The following is a 21,151-nucleotide window of genomic DNA, read 5'->3' as shown; positions in this document are numbered from 1 at the left end:
TGTGGATGTGTGACACACGCTGTGAGGATCCTGCTGACCTGTAAATGTCACACAAGTGGGTACACTGTGACCTGAGCTTTTGACTGACACGTTGGCCCACCGATCGTTGAGCGGCAGGCAATACTGCCAAGGTTGGAAACAATTAGGGCTGCAACTAACGATTAATTTGATAATCGATTAATCTGTCGATTATTACTTCGATTAATCGATTAATAATCGGATAAAAGACACAAACTACATTTCTATCCTATCAAGTATTTTATTGAAAAAAAAAACAGCATACTGGCACCATACTTATTTTGATTATTGCTTCTCAGCTGTTTGTAAATGTTGCAGTTTATAAATAAAGGTTTATTAAAAAAAAAAAATAAAAAAATAAAATTTATTAAAAAATTTTTTCCCAAAAAATAATCGGCAACTATTTTAATAATCGATGTTAGTCGATTTAATCGATTAGTTGTTGCAGCCCTAGAAAGAATACAGCTGACTTGAATTATGCCGACTTAATATTTATGGCTTTTTTTTGTTTGTTTGGTTTGTATGCAGATTGAATGTATTTGATTAGTGATCGCGGCAGACATAGAGATAGAAATCTGTCGTAAACACCCCCCGCTAACAACAACAATGAGGCCATTAGCAGTTACCCTGGCAACACGTTTTGTTTTTACCTTTATTTACCCAGGAAAGTCCCACTGTGATAAAAAAAAAAAAAAAAACCTCTCTTGTAAGGAAGTCTTGCCACACACATTTATACACCAGTGTGGTGTACATTGTTGGTTTTTAACACCCCCAGAATATTATATATACAAACCCCGTTTCCATATGAGTTGGGAAATTGTGTTAGATGTAAATATAAACGGAATACAATGATTTGCAAATCATTTTCAACCCATATTCAGTTGAATATGCTACAAAGACAACATATTTGATGTTCAAACTGATAAACATTTTTTTTTGTGTGCAAATAATCATTAACTTTAGAATTTGATGCCAGCAACACATGACAAAGAAGTTGGGAAAGGTGGTAATAAATACTGATAAAGTTGAGGAATGCTCATCAAACACTTATTTGGAACATCCCACAGGTGAACAGGCAAATTGGGAACAGGTGGGTGCCATGATTGGGTATAAAAGTAGATTCCATGAAATGCTCAGTCATTCACAAACAAGGATGGGGCGAGGGTCACCACTTTGTCAACAAATGCGTGAGCAAATTGTTGAACAGTTTAAGAAAAACCTTTCTCAACCAGCTATTGCAAGGAATTTAGGGATTTCACCATCTACGCTCCGTAATATCATATATATATGATGATCTTTAGAGAATCTGGAGAAATCACTGCACGTAAGCAGCTAAGCCTGTGACCTTCGATCCCTCAGGCTGTACTGCATCAACAAGCGACATCAGTGTGTAAAGGATATCACCACATGGGCTCAGGAACACTTCAGAAACCCACTGTCAGTAACTACAGTTGGTCGCTACATCTGTAAGTGCAAGTTAAAACTCTCCTATGCAAGGCGAAAACCGTTTATCAACAACACCCAGAAACGCCGTTGGCTTCGCTGGGCCTGAGCTCATCTAAGATGGACTGATACAAAGTGGAAAAGTGTTCTGTGGTCTGACGAGTCCACATTTCAAATTGTTTTTGGAAACTGTGGACGTCGTGTCCTCCGGACCAAAGAGGAAAAGAACCATCCGGATTGTTATAGGCGCAAAGTTGAAAAGCCAGCATCTGTGATGATATGGGGGTGTATTAGTGCCCAAGACATGGGTAACTTACACATCTGTGAAGGCACCATTAATGCTGAAAGGTACATACAGGTTTTGGAGCAACATATGTTGCCATCCAAGCAACGTTACCATGGACGCCCCTGCTTATTTCAGCAAGACAATGCCAAGCCACGTGTTACATCAACGTGGCTTCATAGTAAAAGAGTGCGGGTACTAGACTGGCCTGCCTGTAGTCCAGACCTGTCTCCCATTGAAAATGTGTGGCGCATTATGAAGCCTAAAATAGCACAACGGAGACCCCCGGACTGTTGAACAACTTAAGCTGTACATCAAGCAAGAATGGGAAAGAATTCCACCTGAGAAGCTTCAAAAATGTGTCTCCTCAGTTCCCAAACGTTTACTGAGTGTTGTTAAAAGGAAAGGCCATGTAACACAGTGGTGAACATGCCCTTTCCCAACTACTTTGGCACGTGTTGCAGCCATGAAATTCTAAGTTAATTATTATTTGCAAAAATAAAAAAAGTCTTTGAGTTTGAACATCAAATATCTTGTCTTTGTAGTGCATTCAATTGAATATGGGTTGAAAAGGATTTGCAAACCATTGTATTCCGTTTATATTTACATCCAACACAATTTCCCAACTCATATGGAAACGGGGTTTGTATATAGAATAGAATAGAATGGACTTTATTGTCGTTATATTTGCATATAACGAGATTAAGGACTCCAATTTAAGGTGCGGTAGTGGGAACAAATATGGGGTAAAAATAAATAAATAATAAAATAAAATAAATGACACAACAGGCAATAAAGAAAAAAACTAACAATTGAAATAAACAGACTACTATCCAATAAGAATAATAAGCAATCCTGTACAATATACAAAACACTATAGAAATACAAAATAATGTACAATATACAGAACAAGACAAGAGTACCGGAGTAATAAATAACAATCAGTGTCGGACGTATTGCACTCGAAGGGTAATATTGCACAGTATGGTATTAGGGTAGGATATTGTATAGGGGTGAATTATTATTATAAGTTAAAGTTCAAGATGGTGACAGCCCTGGGAAAGAAGCTGTCTCTGAGCCTGTTTGTTCTGGCTCTGATGCATCTATATCACAATCAATTAACGTTCTGACAAAATATCTCCTAAAATGTCGCTTAACTTACTTGGTTCCTAAAGCTTGGACCATGTAAAATAGTGTAAAAATGCTGTACAATCTTTAGAGCCAGATTACATACGATCAACATACCGTATTTTCCGGGCTATAAGGCGCACTTAAAATCCTTTTTTTTCTCCTCAAAACTCGACAGTGCGCCTTATAACCCGGTGCGCCTAAAAATACGGAATAAATCTGGTTTTGCTTACCGACCTCGAAGCTATTTTATTTGGTACATGGTGAAATGATGAGTGTGACCAGTAGATGGCAGTCACACATAAGAGATACGTGTAGACTGCAATATGACTCACGTAAACAACAACAACATTTTATATGTTTCATTGAAAATATAGAACATTACACACGGCACTCAAAAATCTATCAAAATGTTTTAGTACGACTTTGGTAAGCTATGAAGCCGCGCCGCTTCATTGTACTCTGCTTCAACATACGAGTATTATTATGGTGTGTGTATAAGGTGAGGCATTATCTGGCGTTTTTGTTTCGCAATATTATGCAAAAGCAACTTTTCTTACCTTCTGGCACCTGCTGATCTGTATTTGGGATCTGCATAAGTCCTGGAAAATTGCGCGCGACCGCCTTTGTAGTGGATAAACTTCTTCTTTTTTTTCTATCTTCTTGTTACGGGACAATCATCCTCCGCTGTTGCCATTTCTAATATAAAGTAGTGTAAAGTTCTATTTTATATACTGTCAGTGAACTCGCCATGAAAGCGCTAAAACATACCGGTGTAGTGAGTTTACATTATTCACCCAAGGAACTTTGGTTGTTAGAGAGTTCCGGTGGGACGTTTTTTTCACGGGTTGTTGTTGCATTAGTGAGCCACGGATGAGGAGATGCTGCTCCGTTATTGATTGAAGTAAAGTCTGAATGTCATTAAAACAGTTAGCTCCATCTTTTGACACTTCTTCCACCCCCGTCCTTGCACGCTACACCGCTACGACAAAGATGACGGGGAGAAGACGCTGCCGAAGGTGAGCCACGTAAATAAGACCGCCCACAAAACGGCGCATCCTGATGCGACTGTCAGAAAGCGGCTTGAAGATGGTCTGTAAAACATCATCCATGCAACATTTTTGACCAAGGAACCACCATTACATGTTATGTAGACCAGTGGTCCCCAACCACCGGGCCGCGGCCCGGTACCGGTCCGTGGACCGATTGGTACCGGGCCGCGGCCGCACAAGAAATTAAAAATAAAAAATAAAACTTTTTTTTTTTAAATGATTAAATCAACATAAAAAACACAATATATACATTACATATCAATATAAATCAATACAGTATGCAGGGATACAGTCCGTAAGCACACATGATTGTATTTCTTTCTGACAAAAAAATAAAAAAATTTTTTTTTTTTTACTCGCCCCCTTCCCCGGTCCGTGGGACAAATTTTCAAGCATTGACCGGTCTGCAAGTACAAAAAGGTTGGAGACCACTGATCTAGACCACAAGGAAGTGGTTTACATTTAGAAAAAAAATAAATAATATGACCCCTTTAATTTGCCTTATAATCAGGTGCGCCTTTCGTATGAAAATAGACCTGAATAGACCCGCTCATCGACAGTGCGCCTTATAATCCGGTGCGCCCTAAGGTCCGGAAAATACGGTATATGTCAATCTCCATGATATACCTTGTTTAACAGCAGATTCTATTATCATTGGCCGATTCCACCCGCAACCATAGGGCCCTACTGTGCCTCACCACGCAGACAAGTACGACCAGAAACGACACAAACACGCACCAAACGCAAAGTGAAAACCCACGATGTGATCAACACACGCGCTCCAGACTGTGTCAGGTCAACCGGACCGTTCGGGTTCTTTTCCGAAACCCTTCCATCCCGAGCCAACACGCACTCAGGGAGCCATCTGTGGCAGTTTATGAAAACACTCTGTGGTGATTGTGCTGAGATCAAGCATTTGATTTGGTACCGACAATGTTTGTAGGCTGTGTGTGTGTGTGTGTGTGTGTGTGCATGTTCCACTGATCATAATCTGCCACGTGTGTGTGTGCATGTTCCACTGATCATAATCTGCCACTGAGCATCTTGATACCAGGAAGCCAACTTTAATCTGCCATTGCTGAAATTCCACCGAAGTCACATCAAGTGGTTTCATGACAGCATGTTGCTCTAACCCTGGCCCCAGCATACTGGCACCATACTTATTTTGATTATTGTTTCTCAGCTGTTTGTACATGTTGCAGTTTATAAATAAAGGTTTATTAAAAAAAATAATAATAATAATTTTAAAAAAATAATTAAAAAATTGCCTCTGCGCATGCGCATAGCATAGATCCAACGAATCGATGACTAAATTAATCGCCAACTATTTTTATAATCGATTTTAATCGATTAGTTGTTGCAGCCCTAATATTGATATATAATGTAGGAACCAGAAATATTAATAACAGAAAGAAACAACCCTTTTGTGTGAATGAGTGTAATTGGGGGAGGGAGGTTTTTTTTGGGTTGGTGCACTAATTGTAAGTGTATCTTGTGTTTTTATGTTGATTTAATTTTAAAAAAATAAAATTAAATTTTTTTTAAAAAAAGTATTATATTTTTTAAAATTCTTGTGCAGCCCAGTACCAATCGATCCACGGACCGGTGGTTGGGGACCACTGCTTTAGGGGACCTGTTTTTTTGTCCCCATACCGTCAGAGGTCCCCTAAAGGTGACTGTGTAAACAGAGCGATGTCCCCTTTAAGTCAGCATTGCCAGAACACACACACACACACACACACACACACACACACACACACACACACACACACACTCTTTTGGAGTGACAAACAGCAGGTGAACCAGATGAATGAATAACAGTGCATTAATATGATCTACAGTATCAGCATCTAGAGCTAAGTTACAGCAACAGAATTAGCTAATGTAACCCACCTAGTCCTGTCCCTAGGCCCTGAGAGCGATAGCCAACAAGCCTGCATCTTAGCTATTATGTGACGTATTATTAGTACGCTTTTTAAAAAAAACTTTTTGTAGGATTCAGTTTTCACCAAAAAATCGTTGTCAAAAGCTTTTGTATACTGTCCAGCTCAGCTATCGAACAGTAAAACATTGCACCTAAATCAACTAGTCTGTTAGCAGGAGTGTTAAGGTTACGCAATATAAACAATATACCACATCAATCATACAAAGCTGGCCGACGATAGAGCTTTCAGTATTATCGCCATATCCTGCAAATGAAGTAAAATGCATGTAGACCAGGGGTGTCAAACTCATTTTAGATTGAGGGCCACATGGAGAAAAATCTACTCCCAAGTGGGCCGGACTGGTAAAATCACGACACAGTAAATTAAAAATAAAGAAAACTTTAGATTGTTTTCTTTGTTTAATAATAGAACAAGCACATTCTGAAAATGTTCAAATCATAATGTTTTTTTTACACTTGCATGTTGCGGTTAATAGTATTCTATCTTTATTTGTCGTTATTTAAATTTTCTAAATAAATTATGTGATCATGTTCATCTGTCAACTCATTGGTGGCAATTTTCAATCCATCAAGATAAAAATCAAATTATAGGATGTTATTTATGTAGTTTGCTCATTTTCCTCGACTGGTGCATTAACATGTGTTTTTTAAAATTTATCATTATTTTTTTTTTCCATATGTAGCATCTTCTACAAAGATACAAAGAATTGCTATTGCGACATCTAGTGGACACATTTAGAACAGCAGTTTCTTTCATTCAAAAATTTTGGCTCATTTTTATACTTAGCTAACTCATCCCTCGGGCCGGATAAAACCTGTTCGCGGGCCTGATCCGGCCCTCGGGCCTTACGTTTGACACCCCTGATGTAGACACATTCCAGCTGCGTCCCGCCAATGTGACAGCTACGAGCGATACTGTAATATTGTGCAAAATAATCCACCATGGGGCCAGAGCAAGTTGCGAGTGCCAGCACTTTAATAAAGAAGGTTGGGAACACCAACTCATTTTCCCATACATGGGAAAATGAGGGGGGGGGGAAGCTAGCAACCGCCCCGTGGGCAGCTCTTTGGACACTTTTCTACATGGAAACGTGTCAAAAGCAAGTAGAATTCCTCGTTGACTGTTTTCACAGTGTTTTCTTTCGCTTGTTTGAATAAACTCCATTGCATCCTGTGGCGATTCAAAATACGAATGTGCACAAATGATTCAACGCGCATTGAAATTACTCTTGGTAATAAGGAACATTTTGTGACAACTGCGTGTGCGTGTCTTTATTTGTGTGTGTGTGTGTGTGGGGGGCAGATGGGCCTGAGATTCAGTCACACACACACCTTGTTCCACACTTGTCCTCCCACTCCAAGGCTGCTCAATTCAACACACACACACACACATGCACTTATCTAACAGGCTGTGTGAGGTTTCATCAAATGGTTTCCATAAAAAGGAAAACAAGCAAGCCCGGCGTGACCTTTCCTCACATTCCTTCCGACACGGTTCAAACTCCCTCGCCTCCGCTCCCCAAACTGAAAATCACGTCAGAGCGAGGAAACATCTGCCGTCGTCGTGCTGCGCTCGCAGCCAATCTCGCTTTTGTTCTCCCTGCGAAGTGTTTACCCGGGTGCCACCGTCAGGAAAGAGCGGAGGAACCGCTCGGGTGTTGTTGCCGAGGAATCAGCTGAGCACATAAAACGCAGCATGGCCGCCCTCCAAACAAAAGCGCTTGTCTGGTCGGTGTTTGGACGCAACATTTTCCCATGACCGCTCTGTCAAAATAAAAATAAAAACGCAGGTTTGTTGGCCATGTTTGCCTGGAAGTGGCTTTAAACAAACAAAGCCATTCCCCCCCCCCAAAATGGTCACTTTCGGTGCAGCAGAGTAAAGATGACCTGTTATTAGCGCAAAAAAAAGCGAAACGCCGTCACTCTAGGGCAGGACTAGTCAACTGGCGGCCCCGGGGCCAAATCCAGGCCGGAGAATGACATCATACCGGCCCCAGGTTCAGTTCAAAAATTTTTTGCAGCAAATTCCTAAAAAGTCTAGAGTGCTCCTGTTGTATAGAGCACAGTTTTTCAACCACTGCGCCGCGGCACACTGGTGTGCCGTGAGATACAGTCTGGTGTGCCGTGGGAGATTATGTAATTTCACCTACCCTATTTTTCGGAGTATAAGTCGCATAATGCATAATAAAGAAGGAAAAAACATATACAAGTCGCACTGGAGTATAAGTCGCATTTTTGGGGGGAATATATTTGATAAAACCCAACACCAAGAATAGACATTTGAAAGGCAATTTAAAATAAATAAAGAATAGTGAACAACAGGCTGAATAAGTGTACGTTATATGAGGCATAAATAACCAACTGAGAAGGTGCCTGGTATGTTAACGTAACATATTATGGTAAGAGTCATTCAAGTAACTATAACATATAGAACATGCTTTACGTTTACCAAACAATCTGTCACTCCTAATCGCTAAATCCCATGAAATCTTATACGTCTAGTCTCTTACGTGAATGAGCTAAATAATACTATTTGATATTTTACGCTAATGTGTTAATAATTTCACACATAAGTCGCTCCTGAGTATAAGTCGCACCCCCGGCCAAACTATGAAAAAAACTGCGACTTATAGTCCGAAAAATACGGTATTTGGGTTAAAAATATCTTATGCAAACCTGTAAATATAATCTGCAAATAAAGTGCCGTTGTTGAGTGTCGGTGCCGTCCAGAGCTCGGCAGAGTAACCGTGTAATACTCTTCCATATCAGTAGGTGGCAGCAGGTAGCTAATTACTTTGTAAACGTCGTATCTAATGCTTAAACCAAAAATAAACAAAAGGCGAATGCCCCTAAAAAAGGCATTGAAGCTTAGGGATGGCTATGGCAAACGAAACTAAAACTGAACTGGCTACAAAGTAAACAAAAAACAGAATGCTGGACGACAGCAAAGACTTACAGCGTGTGGAGCAGACGGCGTCCACAAAGTACATCCGTACATGACATGACAATCAACAATTTCCACACAAAGGAGGATAGCGTCCGCACAACTGAAATAGTCTTGATTGTGAAGTGTGAATTATATTTATATAGCGCTTTTCTCTAGGGACTCAAAGTGCTTTTTACATAGTGAAACCCAATATCTAAGTTACATTGAAACCAGTGTGGGTGGCACTGGGAGCAGGTGGGTAAAGTGTCTTGCCCAAGGACACAACGGCAGTGACTAGGATGGCGGAAGCGGGGATCGAACCTGGAACCCTCAAGTTGCTGGCACGGCTACTCTACCAACCGAGCTATACCGCCCGTGTTGATTGCTAAAACAAAGCAGGTGCGGGGAATAGCGGTCAAAGGAAGACATGAAACTGCTACAGGAAAATACCAACAAAACAGGAAAAAGCCACCAAAATAGGAGCACAAGACACTACACGCAGGAAAACACCAAAAAACTCCAAATAAGTCACAGCGTCGTGACACTTACTCTGAGACAAGAGCCAGTGTTTCCCACACATTCATTTATTTGTGGCGGCCCGCCACGAAAGAATTACGTCCGCCACAAATAAAAAAAAAAAAAAATTTTTTTTTTTTTTTTTTTTGTCCTGTCCAGTTTCTCAGGCAAATCATATAGTTGATGTAGATGCCCATATAAGCTGTTCAGATTTACTTTACAAAGAGAAGTGTAGGATACTTCTCTTGTTGCCTTATTTGTATTTGACCACTACTGTTTTCTGTTTATTTGTTACTGACTGTGGCAGGACACCTCTGCCTCTGTTTCACTTTATGTTGCTGGTAAATAATATGGTTGTAGTAGTAGGCTAAAGTTAAATGATTTAGTATGCACTAATTAAAGGGGCAGAGCTTTAAGAGACATTTTAGCTTTTACATTTTATAAGATATATTTTTTGTAAGAACCACAATTAATAAATATATTTCAGTGAATAACTTATTGTTCAAATCTGTATATAAATATGTACATAAAGTGTTGTAATTATATTGTAAAATGGATGCATGGATGGATTATTAATTAGTAAGTATACATTTTTTGAGCCTTTTTAGAGAAAATCATATCATTGTAGTAAATTATGCAAATTACTCGATGATGTTATGGTGACCACGCCCATAGCCACGCCCCCACCGCCACAGGTATCTTGGCAGTTTATGGGAAACACTGAGAGCTATAGTGATGCATGGTTATTATAGTTTGTGGTTTATGGTTTCAAACCCTTTTATGTTAAAATACTGCACAGATGTTTATTGGGATAAGGTAAACATCTGTTCAATATTTTAACATAAAAGTGTTTGTGAGGCATTAAAAGCCACAAAATGCAACGGGTCCATCAGACCCACAAACGCTGGCTGAGTAACAACAATATGAACATTACACAAGGGTTAAATTAGTAAAAAAAATAAGGTTTAAGTCTAATCAACCATCCATTTTCTACCGCTTGTCTCTTTTCGGGGTCGTGGGGGGTTGCTGGAGCCTATCCTGTTGGAGACCTCTGTATTAGATGAATACAACGCCAAGATGTTTTCCTCAAATAGCACAGATTGACTTACAGTACATTTGATTGCTTTTAGCCTCTTTAGTATGCAGCCCTGCTCCAGAGGATCTTTGCGAGGGTCTTCAAGGAGCAGGTAGAACTGGGTCACACCGAGATGAAGAAAATGGGTTTTAATAAATAATTCACCATTCCCCTTCCACCTGCAGCGTAACGGGAGCTCTGACTTCCTGTCGACAACATGCTAACAAAAACACAGATGCTAACGACTTCATGCTAACATGCTCCGGGATGCAAAATTTACCAACTGGACTCCTTCGGAACCCACTTGGGCTGCATTCCCGTCCTCGTGCCTCCCACTTGGCTGCGTCTATTTCCCACACCCTATTTCCGTGCAACAGCTGGCAAATCTCCCAGATCCCTTTTTTCCCTCCAAACCAAAACAACTGGAATGAGCCAGATATTTCTGGATGGTTAGTGTTCCCAGAAGAACAAACAATGGTAAAAAAAAAAAAAAAAAAAGTCTATAAAAGTGACTACCGGTAAATATCAATTTGTTTCCAGTCAACTGGTGTTTCACAGTGTCATCGTTGACATCCACTTGTAAAGAACATCATGTCATGGCTGTCTTGAGTTTCCAATCATTTCTACAATTCTTATTTTATTGTGATAGAGTGATTGGAGCACATACTTGTTGGTCACAAAAACATTTGGTTCTTTTATGAATTTATTATGGGTCTACTGAAAATGTGACCAAATCTGCTGGGTCAAAAGTATACATACAGCGACATACATTATCAATTTTGGTGATGTAGAAAAGTTACAATCAAATCAAATTAGCTTCATGGCATGGCCTCTTAAAGGCCTACTGAAACCCACTACTACCGACCACGCAGTCTGATAGTTTATAAATCAATGAGGAAATCTTAACATTGCAACACATGCCAATACGGCCGGGTTAACTTATAAAGTGCAATTTTAAATTCCCCGGCAAACTTCCGGCTGAAAACGTTTCGATATGATGACGTTTGCGCGTGACGTCAACAATTGAAGCGGAAGTATTCGGAGCCCATTGAATACAATACAAAAAGCTCTGTTTTCATCTCAAAATTCCACAGTATTCTGGACATCTGTGTTGGTGAATCTTTTGCACTTTGTTTAATGAACAATGGAGACTGCAAAGAAGAAAGTTGTAGGTGGGATCGGTGTATTAGCGGCTGGCTGTAGCAACACAACCAGGAGGACTTTGACTTGGATAGCAGACGCGCTAGCCGACGCTAACCGCCGACCGCACGGATGATCGGGTGAAGTCCTTCGTCCTTCCGTTGATCGCTGGAACACAGGTGAGCACGGGTGTTGATGAGCAGATGAGGGCTGGCTGGCGTAGGTGGAGCGCTAATGTTTTTATCATAGCTCTGTGAGGTCCGGTTGCTAAGTTAGCTTCAATGGCGTCGTTAGCAACAGCATTGTTAAGCTTCGCCAAGCTGGAAAGCATTAACCGTGTATTTACAGGTCCATGGTTTAATAGTATTGTTGATTTTCTGTCTATCCTTCCAGTCAGGGGTTTATTTCTTTTGTTTCTATCTGCATTTGAGCCCGATGCTATCACGTTAGCTCCGTAGCTAAAGTGTTTCGCCGATGTATTGTCGTGGAGATAAAAGTCACTGTGAATGTCCATTTCGCGTTCTCGACTCTCATTTTCAAGAGGATATAGTATCCGAGGTGGTTTAAAATACAAATCCGTGATCCACAATAGAAAAAGGAGAAAGTGTGGAATCCAATGAACCAGCTTGTACCTAAGTTACGGTCAGAGCGAAAAAAGATACGTTCTGCACTGCACGCTAGTCCTTCACTTTCACGTTCCTCATCCACGAATCTTTCATCCTCCCTCAAATTAATGGGGTAATCGTCGCTTTCTCGGTCCAAATCGCTCTCGCTGCTGGTGTAAACAATGAAGAAATGTGAGGAGCCCTTCAACCTGTGACGTCACGCTACTTCCGGTACAGGCAAGGCTTTTTTCTATCAGCGACCAAAAGTTGCAAACTTTATCGTCGATGTTCTCTACTAAATCCTTTCAGCAAAAATATGGCAATATCGCGAAATGATCAAGTATGACACATAGAATGGATCTGCTATCCCCGTTTAAATAAAAAAATGTCATTTCAGTAGGCCTTTAAGGTCCAAAAAGCCACTGTGCAGACAATTGTTCGCAAGTATAAAGTGCATGGCACAGTTTTGTCACTGCCACGATCAGGAAGAAAACGCAAGCTACCACCTGCTGCAGAAAGAAAATTGGTCAGGATGATCAAGAGTCAACCGAGAACCACCAAAAAGCAGGTCTGCAATGAATTGGAAGCTGCTGGAACACAGGTGTCGGTGTCCACAGTCAAGCGTGTTTTGCATCGCCATGGACTGAGAGGCTACCATGCAAAAAGGAAGCCCTTACTCCAGAAGCGACACCTTAAGGCTTGTCTAAAGTTTCCTGCTGATTTACATGGACAAAGATAAGACCTTCTGGAGGAAAGTTCTGTGGTCAGATGAAACAAAAATGTAGCTGTTTGGCCACAATACCCAGCAATATGTTTGGAGGGGAAAAGGTGAGGCCTTTAATCCCAGGAACACCATCCCTACCGTCAAGCATGGTGGTGGTAGTATTATGCACTGGGCCTGTTTTACTGCCAATGAAACTGGTGCTTTACAGAGAGTAAATGGGACAATGAAAAAGGAGGATTACCTCTAAATTCTTCCGGACAACCTAAAATCATCAGCCCGGTGGTTGGGTCTTGGGCGCAGTTGGGTGTTCCAACAGGAAAATGACCCCAAACACATGTCAAAAGTGGTAAAGGAATGGCTAAATCAGGCTAGAATTTAGGTTTTAGTCCTGTGTGGACAATGCTGAAGAAACAAGTCCATGTCAGAAAACCAACAAATTTAGCTGAACTGCACCAATTTTGTCAAGAGGCGTGGTCAAAAATTCAAGCAGAAGCTTGTGGATGGCTACCAAAAGCGCCTTATTGCAGTGAAACTTGCCAAGGGACATGTAAGCAAATATTAACATTGCTGTATGTATACTTTTGACCCAGCAGATTTGCTTACATTTTCAGTAGACCCATAATAATTTCATAAAAGAACCAAACTTCATTAATGTTTTTTGTGACCAACAAGTATGTGCTCCAATCACTCTATCACAAAAAAATAAGAGTTATAGATAGAGATGTCCGATAATATCGGCAGTCCGATATTATCGGCCAATATAAATGCTTTAAAATTTAATATCGGAAATTATCGGTACCGGTTTCAAAAAGTAAAATGTATGACTTTTTATAACGCCGCTGTGTACACGGACGTAGGGAGAAATACAGAGCGCCAATAAACCTTAAAGGCACTGCCTTTACGTGCCGGCCCAGTCACATAATATCTACGGCTTTTCACACACACAAGTGAATGCAAGTCATAATTGGTCAACAGCCATACAGGTCACACTGAGGGTGACCGTATAAACAACTTTAACACTGTTACAAATATGCGCCACACTGTGAACCCACACCAAACGAGAATGACCAACACATTTCGGGAGAACATCCGCACCGTAACACAACATAAACATAACAAAACAAATACCCAGAACCCCTTGCAGCACTAACTCTTCCGGGACACTACAATATACACCCCCACCTCAACCCCGCCCCCCCTCAACCCCCTCATGCACTCTCAGGGAGAGCATGTCCCAAATTCCAAGCTGCTGTTTTGAGGCATGTTAAAAAAAAAAAAAGCACTTTGTGACTTCAATAATAAATATGGCAGTGCCATGTTGGCATTTTTTTTCCATAACTTGAGTTGATTTATGTTGGAAAACCTTGTTACATTGTTTAATGCATCCAGCGGGGCATCACAACAAAATTAGGCATAATAATAGTGTTAATTCCACGACTGTATATATCGGTATCGGTTGATATCGGAATCGGTAATTAAGAGTTGGACAATATCGGATATCGGCAAAAAAGCCATTATCGGACATCTCTAGTTGTAGAAATTATTGGAAACTCAAGACAGCCATGACATTATGTTCTTTACAAGTGTATGTAAACTTTTGACCACGACTGTGCATACGTATAAACACACACACACACACACACACACACATACATACATACACACACACACACACACATACAAACACATGCCTAAAGATGCTCAAAGCAATCCAATGGCGGTCAATATATTGGGATTTTCCACAAATGTAAATGTCTTTAAATACACATACCCAGAGTTTTGAGTGTCATTCCAGGTGTAGTAAAGCGCTATATAAATACAGACCATTTATCTTTAGGACCAGTTTAATGTCAAATAAAATCATAATTTAATACAAGTAGGGAGTCCCCACTCCTATTCTCCATCAGTTTGGAGTCCTTGGCCTGGAAAAAACATTAAAGACCCCTGATCGAAACAAAACATCCACATCTTAGCCTTTTGTTTGTGACAAATTAGTGCAATATCAAAACAATATTGAACACTCCTGAACGAACAGATAACTTAAAAGCGAGGAGGAGACGTTATTGTTGTGGAGTGGATGGATGGATACTGCTTACTGTCAGCTACAAGAACCAGCACCCACACAAAATGCTGGGGATGTGCAAGCAAAGCCTTCATATTCTGGCTTGTGTATGTGGGTGAGCTAATGGAGCTAACCCAAGACACACTTAACCACACACACACAGTCACAAACACACACACACAGTCACAAACACACGCACACACACACGCACTCAACTGTTACCGAGTGACTTTGTACATACAAAGGTCCAACCAAGTATGCATTGCATTGACTTGTGTGTGTGAAAAGGCGTAGATATTATGTGATTGGGCCGGCACATAAAGGCAGTGCCTTTAAGGCACGCACCCCAATATTGTTGTCTGGGTAGAACTCGGGTGTAATTCGAGAATTGTTGCCCCGGGAGATTTTCGGGGGGGGGGGGGGGCACTGAAATTCGGGAGTCTCCCGGGAAAATCGGGAAGGTTGGCAAGTATGACTGGGAGACGCAACTTGTCTGTACTTCTCCCTAAGTCCGTGTACCCCTCCGTACAGCGGCGTTTTAAAAAGTCATAATTTTTACTTTTTGAAACCGATATCGATAATTTCCGATATTACATTTTAAAGCATTTATCGACATCTCTACTTATTTTCAACAGTTCATAAAAAAAAATTTTTTTTTAAATCATCGACAACGACCAAAATAAAACATTTGCATCGTGATACAATTTTCAGCCCAAAAAAAGCGCTAACATTTACAAAAACTCAGTTTGGTATTTTCGCTTAACATCCCAAAACTTTTGTTGTTTTGGTAGCGTGCTTTCCCCAATAAGGAGGCCTCAGGCAGCAGCATGAAGCTGGCAATTATCTATAAAAAAAAATTTAAAAAATAAAAACGCACGGTGAAAAGATGATTTGGCAAATAGCTAGCATGCATAACGAGACGTCGGGCAAATTAAACAGCAATTTTTTTTCTCTGGAAGTTCCCAGTAGTTTTTTGGTAACATCTAAGCACAAAAAAATGGATCAAATGCTGAGGATCCAGGCTGCGTTGTCGTCCGATCAAGAGAGCTTGTGCGCGTGTTGAATGTTTCATGTCGGCCCTGCAGGCGCTCTCCACTCCTCGCTAGAAGCCAAACCTCAAGGCCCCCCCCCAAGTGACCTGGAAGGCATCCCGTTACAGGCAGGAAACAGGCGCACAAAGAGCGGAACGCAGACACGCAACGTCCGACAACCCAGCGTGTAATTCTCCGCTGTCGTCCGTAAGCCGAGCCGCGTCGTCATGGCGGAACCCGAAACCCCTCGGGGTGAGGTCATGCTTGAATTTTTTCGGAGAAAGGAACTTGTTAGGACAACTAATGAGCGTGGAACTCCGCCAAGGCAGCACAATCCTCCCCCCCCCAAAAAAGAGCAAAACAAGATTCATTTAAGGCAGGGCGTGTCCAAAGTGCGGCCCGAGGGCCATTTGTGGCCCCTAGCTAATTTGTTAACGGCCCACCGGCCCATTCTAAAAAATACTATAATAAAAATTTCAAACATAAAAAAGTGTAATAAAAGAGTAAACAGTGACATGTAACAAGAAAAAGTTGCAATGTTGACACTAATAACACAAAGCGAGAGCCATTCCACTTTGAAATATTTGGGGGGGCAAATATTGCATATTATGTGCAAAACAAAGTTTTCTTTCACAAAAAGGGCATCAAACAAACAAAAAAGTATGAAAAAATTATAAAATCTACAGACTTAAAGGCCTACTGAAATGAAATGTTTTTATTTAAACGGGGATAGCAGATCCATTCTATGTGTCATAATTCATCATTTCGCGATATTGCCATATTTTTGCTGAAAGGATTTAGTATAGAACGACGACGATAAAGTTCGCAACTTTTGGTCTCTGATAAAAAAAAAAGCCTTGCCCCTACCGGAAGTAACGTGACGTAGTCGGTTGTTCGCTTCCTCATATTTTCCTATTGTTTTCAACGCAGCTAGAGCGATTCGGACCGAGAAAGCGACGATTACCCCATTAATTTGAGCGAGGATGAAAGATTCGTGGATGAGGAACGTTAGAGTGACGGACTAGAATGCAGTGCAAACATATCTTTTTTCGCTCTGACCGTAACTTAGGTACAAGCTGGCTCATTGGATTCCACACTCTCTCCTTTTTCTATTGTGGATCACGGATTTGTATTTTAAACCACCTCATATACTATATCCTCTTGAAAATGAGAGTCGAGAACGCGAAATGGACATTCACAGTGACTTTTATCTCCACGACAATACATCGGCGAAGCTCTTTAGCTACTGAGCTAACGTGATAGCATCGGGCTCAAATGCAGATAGAAACTAAAGAAATAAACCCCTGACTGGAAGGATAGACAGAAGAGCAACAATACTACTAAACCATGGACATGTAACTACACGGTTAATAATTCTCAGCCTGGCAAGCTAACTTAGCAAATTAGCAACCGGACTTCACAGAGCTATGATAAAACATTAGCGCTCCACCTACGCCAGCCAGCCCTCAACTGCTCATCAACACCCGTGCTCACCTGCGTTCCAGCGATCGACGGTGCGACGAAGGACTTCACCCGATCACAGATATGGTCGGCGAGGCGGAGGAAGTTAAGGTGAATTCGGCGGCTAGCGCGTCTGCTATCCATCTCTGTCTTCCTGGTTGTGTTGCTGTAGTCCGCCGCTAATACACCGATCCCACCTACAACTTTCTTCTTTGCAGTCTCCATTGTTCATTAAACAAATTGCAAAAGATTCACCAGCACAGATGTCCAGAATACTGTGGAATTATGAAATGAAAACAGAGCTTTTTTGTATTGGATTCAATGGGTCCGAATACTTCCGTATCAACCATTGACGTCACGCGCATACGTCATCATATATAGACGTTTTCAACCGGAAGTTTAGCGGGAAATTTAAAATTGCACTTTATAAGTTAACCTGGCCGTATTGGCATGTGTTGCAATGTTAAGATTCCATCATTGATATATAAACTATCAGACTGTGTGGTCGGTAGTAGTGGCTTTCAGTAGGCCTTTAAGCGTTAAAAGTTAAAAAAAATATATAAATATAAATTTGGCTTATTTTCAACACTCATTATTTTTCTTGACATAAAGGGCATAAACATAAAAACAACATTTAAAAATATAACGACAGACAGACCTGGAGTTGATCTCGAGATTCAAGCGTTAAATGAAAAAATTATAATTTATGACTTATTTCTAACATTTTTATGACTGAGACCCTTCCAGGGACCGGGGACCAAACTTGAGGAAACCCATAAAGGTAAAAAAACAACAACTATTGTATTGCTTTTAAAAAAGGAAAAATATCAAAATGGCCCCCGCATGCTTTGATTTTTCAGTCTGCGGCCCTCAGTGGAAAAAGGTTGGACACCCCTGATTTAAGGGTACTAATCCTCCAGAACAGCCTTATCTTTATTTATCTTATTTACACGACCACATGTTATTGATACATTTGCATAATTGGCCATGACCTCAAGTTAGAGATGTCCGATAACATCAGCCTGCCGATATTATCGGCCGATAAATGCGTTAAAATGTAATATCGGAAATTATCGGTACCTTTTTTTATTATCGGTAACGTTTTTTTTTTTGGTTTTTTTTAATTAAATCAACATAAAAAACACAAAATACACTTACAATTAGTGCACCAACCCAAAAAACCTCCCTCCCCCATTCACACTCATTCACACAAAAGGGTTGTTTCTTTCTGTTATTAATATTCTGGTTCCTACATTATATATCAATACAGTCTGCAAGGGATACAGTCCGTAAGCACACATGATTGTGCGTGCTGCTGGTCCACTAATAGTACTAACCTTTAACAGTTAATTTTACTCATTTTCATTAATTACTAGTTTCTATGTAACTGTTTTTATATTGTTTTACTTTCTTTTTTATTCAAGAAAATGTCTTTATTTTATTCATTATATTTTATTTTGTTAATTTTTTTAAAAAGGACCTTATCTTCACCATACCTGGTTGTCCAAATTAGGCATAATAATGTGTTAATTCCACGACTGTATATATCGGTATTGGTTGATATCGGTATCGGTACTTAAGAGTTGGACAATATCGGAATATCGGCAAAAAAGCCATTATCGGACATCCCTACCTGAAGTACTTAGTTATTTGTTTGTCAAGGGGCTTTCATGTTAGAGTACTTGTTTACATCTTTTTGCCTTTGTTTCATTGATAAAGCATCAAAGATAACACACCGTTTGGTGGTCCTTGAATGTACCACAGTTTTGTGCGAGGAACCGCAAAAGTGACATTTTTACCCACTTTCTCCACAGTTTGATTTGTAAAAATCTATCCAAAAAAAAGACACCGATACTATTTCCATACCAGAGCTATATTGTTTGTTACAATATCATTATTGTTGCCTATTTATATTTGGTCTACAATTTGGCCAAAGTGGTGCAGCTAACTAAAGTATGTCCATAGTGGGGGGTTGTCAAAAATATCAACACAAGCTTTTTTTGAGTATCAATAATACCAATCCTCAATGAGCCGCATCAATTCTGCATTTAAAAACGATCCATATATTCACTTTTACGTCAGGAATGCAGTTTTGGCAATAAAGCACAGACATTTTGGATGGTATTGAACATTTCTGCAGGTTGAACCGGACATTTCTGATTCATAATTTACGCTGGTATCCAAACCCGATATCGATACAGTATCGGGCCGGCCACGTCATTATTTGTCGCTAGTTTGCTTTTTTGAAAAAGATTCTCTCGAGTGGTCTGATGACTCATGAACTATTAAGGCTGCTCAAAAAAAAAAATTTGCATACAAAATGTTGCTCATATTTTAAGTTGTTTTTAAGTATACATTTTTGCATTAAAAATATTAAACAACTATCATTGATATTAATATTATTGATAAATAGATTACTTTTATTGACTGTTACAAAACAAAAATGAAGCTTCATCTGTTTAGCACACAGCTTCTCAAACTTGTAGCTCATCCTCCTTATATTCAGGCTCAAAAATGTCAGGTTCTGGATCATCATTTGTCCGAAAGTAGTCTTTGATGTCTCTCATGAAGTATGCCATCTATCTTCGCATGAAAAATGCAAATCTTTGGACCCCAACGTTATTCTGCCATGATTAGTAGTAGCATACCCTGCCGTATGCACAAAATGAACAAAATATGTCAATATATACCCACTTACAGTGTGCTATAGAATGTTAAAGGAGGTTTTGGAGTGTTTTTTAGAGTGCTTTACATGCAGAATAGAGCACCTCACATTGGCCTCATTGATAGCTGACTTTTACTAATGTTTATTTACCATTTAGAATGCAATAAAAAGGCATATGTGTTCTTGTCTTACGTAAGGATTGCAAATAATGGCCAAAATCCACCCCAACCCCCCAAAATAAAGTTCAGTTCTCCTTTAACACACCGTCCCGTCATAATGTGTTCATGAGCGTGGGATATGTGCAAATAAAAAATATTTCAACGAGTAAAACACCAAGACTATCTTATCTTAGTATGTTCAAAATATTCCTGGATCATCGCAAAAATCTGGGACTTTGCTCATCTAAACATCAATTTCATGATATCTTCTCATTAAAAATATGCAAATTTTTGGACCCCAACGTTATTCTGCCATCTGCTCAAAATGTACAAAATATGTCAATATATATCTACTTACAGTGTGTTATAGAACGTTAAAGGAGGTTTTTGGATGTTTTTTTGGAGTGCTTTATATGCAGAATAGAGCACCTCACATTGGCCTCATTGATAGCTGACTTTTACTAATGTTTATTTACAATTTAGAATGCAAGAAAAGGGCATATGTGATCTTGTCTTAAACAAGGATTGCAATTAATAACCAACACCCCCCCAAAAAAGTTCTCCTGTAACACACAGTCCCGTCATAATGTGTTCATGAGCGTGGAATATGTGCAAATAAAATACCAAGACTATCTTATCTTAGCATGTTCAAAATATTCTTGGATCATCGCAAAAATCTGGGACTTTGCTCATCTAAACATCAATTTCATGATATCTTCTCATTAAAAATATGCAAATTTTTGGACCCCAACGTTATTCTGCCATCTGCTCAAAATGTACAAAATATGTCAATATATATCTACTTACAGTGTGTTATAGAACGTTAAAGGAGGTTTTTGGATGTTTTTTTTGGAGTGCTTTATATGCAGAATAGAGCACCTCACATTGGCCTCATTGATAGCTGACTTTTACTAATGTT

General features: G+C 39.9%; 1 protein-coding gene across 1 annotated transcript in view; it reads right to left on the bottom strand.

Moving 5' to 3' along the window:
• rnf19b (ring finger protein 19B) overlaps window positions 1-21,151 on the bottom strand; it is a 67,197-nt gene that overhangs the window by 40,572 nt on the left and 5,474 nt on the right. The gene's annotated exons all lie outside the window — the stretch shown is intronic.

The sequence above is a fragment of the Entelurus aequoreus genome, linkage group LG05 (genome assembly GCF_033978785.1).
Source record: "Entelurus aequoreus isolate RoL-2023_Sb linkage group LG05, RoL_Eaeq_v1.1, whole genome shotgun sequence".
Lineage (NCBI taxonomy): Eukaryota > Metazoa > Chordata > Actinopteri > Syngnathiformes > Syngnathidae > Entelurus > Entelurus aequoreus.
The sequence above is the reverse complement of the archived record's forward strand: the minus strand, read 5'-3'. Positions and strand labels throughout refer to the sequence as shown.